We start from the raw sequence: 4633 nt of genomic DNA, 5'->3' as shown, positions 1-4633 counted from the left end.
GGCGAAAAATTTTATAAAATGGAAAAAAAAAACAACATCTGCTCTCTAGCGCCACCTAGATCCCAAAAAACGTCTAAAACAGTCGCTACGGCCCGCAGGAATGTCGTAGAGAGATCAAACCAACGTTGACGCGTTCGTCTCATTGAGATCTACATTTCACGCGCTGACACCCCTGACCTAAATCCAACAGGAAGTCGGTTATTTCCCTTTCAAAGTAAAATTTTGCTCAAAATCACTCCTCACGTAAAAATTATCTCCTCCGAGACCGTTTGTCGTACAAACATAAGAGTCACGCGACGTGAAAGAGGACAATTTTCTCTACAAAAGTTGTGAACAACTTTGTCAAAAGTCTAACGGTGTGGATTTTATTAGCGTTCAAATTTGGAAGTCTGAAATCCTGCCTTGCTCCGGCCCTCATCCATTATAATGGGGGAAAAAGGAAAAAGGTTGCCTTTTTTCAGCACCTCGAACAAGTGGCGACTGCGGCTAAACCGTGACTCCTATCAACAAACCGAGCACACGCAAAGTTGCAGCAGGTTCTCCCGAACAAGATGATGTAACATAAGTGGGGAAAATACCATGTTATATGTATGTTTTCACAGGTAAGAAAAGGTGTGCGCTCTGCATTTTTTTGCCTCTCAGTTATAATGGAGCCGGATGGGGAAAAATCTTGCGCTTCTCACAAGCTGAGGCCTCTGGGGTCCAAACTAAAAGTGTGACTGCTCTGAAAGCCTCACCAAGTGAAAGACAACAAATTTTCCTATCAAACGAGATATTTTTTGTTCAGTTATGCCAAACAGCAAAGGAACAAGGACCAGTTGTTTCCCAAACAGAAACTTTTATTTTCGCCTCTCTCCACTCTAACTGAAATTACCATATATGGGCATACAGTGCAGTTACACAGCTGACAGCAGCTGTCAATCAAACTCTGACACTCAGTGCCTTCATTCAGTCACTCTCAAAAGCAGATGGGAGAAGCTAACAGCTCCATGTTAGTGGATGGGAGATGCTAACTACTCCATGTTAGTGGAAGACAGATGCTAAGAGCTCCATGTTAGTGGGTGGGAAATGCTGAGAACTCCATGTTAGTGGATGGGAGATGCTCACTACTCCATGTTAGTGGATGGGAGATACTAACTACTCAATGTTCGTGGTTGGGAGATGCTAACTACTCCATGTTAGTGGATGACAGATGCCAACAACTCCCATGTCAGTGGGTGGACGTCTCAGTCGTGGGCCGGCAAGGAGGCTCGGTCCCGACCAATGCCGCTTGCGGCTTTAATTATTATACTAACGCCCAAATAAACGCGAATTTGACCCCCTAAACATGCACGAAAACTCACCAAATTTGGCACACACATCATGACCGGCGAAAAATTTTATAAAATACAAAAACGAACGCCATCGGCTCTCTAGCGCCACCTATATCCCAAAAAACGTCTAAAACAGTCGCAACGACCCACAGGAATGTCGTAGAGAGATCAAACCAACACTCACGCGTTCGTCTCATCATGATCTACATTTCACGCGCTGACACGCCTGACCTAAATCCAACAGGAAGTCCGCTATTTCCCTTTCAAAGTAAAATTTTGCTCAAAATCACTCCTCACGAAAAAATTATCTCCTCCGAGACCGTTTGTCGTACAGACATAAGAGTCACGCGACGTGAAACAGGACAAATTTCTCTACAAAAGTTGTGAACAACTTTGTCAAAAGTCTAACGGTGTGGATTTTATTAGCGTTGAAAGTTGGAAGTCTGAAATCCTGCCTTGCTCCGGCCCTCATCCGTTATAATGGGGAAAAAAGAAAAAAAGTCGCCTTTTTTCAGCACCTCCAACAAGTGGCGACTGCGACTAAACCGTGACTCCTATCAACAAACCGAGCACACGTAAACTCTCACCAGATTCTCCCGAACAAGATGATGTAACATAAGAGGGGAAAATTTCATGATTTATGTACGTTTTCACAGGTATAAGTTGGTGTACGCTCTGCATTTTTTTCCCTCTCAGTTATAATGGAGCCGGATGGGGAAAAATCTCGCGCTTCTCACAAACTGAGGCCTCTACGCTCCAAACAAAAAGTCTGACTTCTCTGAAAGCCTCACCAACTGAAAGACAACAAATTTTCCTATCAAACGTGATATTTTTTGTTCAGTTTTGCCAAACAGCAAAGGAACAAGGACCAGTTGTTTCCCCAAAAAACACTTTTATTTTCTCCTCTCTCCACTCTAACTGAAATGACCATATATGGGCATACATTGCAGTTACACAGCTGACAGCAGCTGTCAATCAAACTCTGCCACTGATTGCCTTCATTCAGTGACTGTCAAAAGCAGCTGGGAGAAGCTAACAACTCCATGTTAGTGGATGACTGATGCCACCAGCTCCATGTTAATGGATGGAACATGCTAACTACTCCATGTTAGTGGATGGGAGATGCTAACTACTCCATGTTAGTGGATGGGAGATGCTAACAGCTCCATGTTAGTGGATGGGAGAAGCTAACTACTCCATGTTAGTGGATGGGAGATGCTAACAACTCCATGTAAGTGGATGGCAGACGCTAACTACTCAATGTTAGTGGATGGGATATGCTAACTACTCCATGTTAGTGGACGGGACATGCTAACTACTCCATGTTAGTGGATGGGAGATGCTAGCTACTCTATGTTAGTGGATGGGAGATGCTAACTACTCCAGGTTAGTGGATGGGAGATGCTAGCTACTCCATGTTAGTGGATGGGAGATGCTAACTACTCCATGTTAGTGGATGGGAGATGCTAACTCCTCCATGTTAGTGGATGACAGATGCTAACTACTCCATGTTAGTGGATGGGAGATGCTAACTACTCCATGTTAGTGGATGGGAGACACTAACTACTCCATGTTAGTGGATGGGAGACGCTAACTACTCCATGTTAGTGGATGGGAGATGCTAACTACTCCATGTTAGTGGATGGGAGATGCTAACAACTCCATGTTAGTGGATGGGAGATGCTAACTACTCCATGTTAGTGGATCGGAGATGCTAACAACTCCATGTTAGTGGATTACAGATGCTAGCAGCTGCATGTTAGTGAATGGGACATGCTAAAAACTCCATGTTAGTGGATGACAGATGCTAACAGCTCCATGTTAGTGGACTGGGCATGCTAACAACTCCATGTCAGTGGATGACAGATGCTAATAACAACTCCCATGTTAGTGTATGGACGTCTCAGTCGTGGGCTGGCGCGGAGGCTCGGTCCCGACCAATGCCGCTTGCGGCTTTAATTATGTTAATGTTTGTTTTATCAATAAATCTTTTGTAAAGATTAACCTGATTTATGTTTTCTCTCTCTGTATAGACACTTCATGTACACTATAATTTGTCATAGTTTGCTTTTTGTAGAACAATATTTCACTGACCAAAAACCTCAAATGTGCGACTCAAAAATTACATTAAAATGCAGTATTAAAATACTGTATCTTTATTATGCCAAAAAAAGTCATATAATTTCCACACACTAATAAGCCAAATAAACATTTATGCCACACTCAATAGATGAATAAAATAAGTGAATTAACAGCTAAACGTGAATGCCAGTTACAAGATGCAGTGCAAAATATTTACAAGGCTACCTCCAGTCTTTGATTTTATCTCGCATCCATTTGCAAGGATCACTGTAATTTAATCTTTCCAGCAAGTTCTTTGAGAAAGAGGGGAATGATTTGTATGTTCTGCCTGCAATGTACTTGAACATTTCCTCCTCTCTGAAAATGGACACAAGGCCATGATGTTTGTCAACTCCCCAGTAGCACGATGGAGTCCACTTGGAGGAGCGATTTCAAGCTCTTTGTCAGTCTTATCCATCATGTCTTCTCGAATTCCAATGGAACGACTGACTCGGTGTGCTGTATTTTCATTAAGATTAGGGCGACACCTTTCAGAAAAGACTTGAGATAATTGTTCAGATGCTCCAAGTGCAGATCTAAGGGAATATTCTTCCCTTTTCCTCCTCTGCTCTTCCAAAAACGGTTCCACATGACGCTGTGTGCCATGCGGGGGGATAAAGTGGCATTAAGCTGAAGTATAATGAGCAAAGTGCTGTAAGCATAGTTGGAGTGGCCATAAGCTCTGGAAAACAGAAGTGCCACCTTATACAGACGCATGAGACGCTCTCCATCACCCTCCTTTACAGCGTCAAGCATGTTAAGCAGGACAAACCCAAGGCCTCGTCTTGCTTCTGAGTGCTGCTGTACACAGTCAGGAGCGCTGGTCAACAGCTGAGGTGGCAGGTTGTGTTTGTCCATCTCGTGTCTTTTTAGACTCTTCGAAGAGGAGTACTTTTTGTTACATCCCTCCTGGCGACAGGTAAAGGGCCCATTAGATGACTTTGGGTGTTGATCTACCACCTCAGCTGTTTTTTGGTGAAGCCACTGTCTCTTCTCCTGCGTAGAATCCGAGCAGATGTCCTCAGGAAGGAAATCCTCAGGAATTTCTACATAAACAGAAAATAAATACATTATTTGTAAATTGCAATTATGCACAATATAAGACAAGCTTTATTTGTTTTACAATGGGGAAATAAGTGCCAAATCACAAGTTCAATAACAGAAACAGACAGAAGCATGCAAACAAATTCACAGCTTAC

This window comes from Salarias fasciatus (assembly GCF_902148845.1).
Source record: "Salarias fasciatus chromosome 7 unlocalized genomic scaffold, fSalaFa1.1 super_scaffold_4, whole genome shotgun sequence".
NCBI lineage: Eukaryota > Metazoa > Chordata > Actinopteri > Blenniiformes > Blenniidae > Salarias > Salarias fasciatus.
This window is presented reverse-complemented; position numbering follows the sequence as displayed.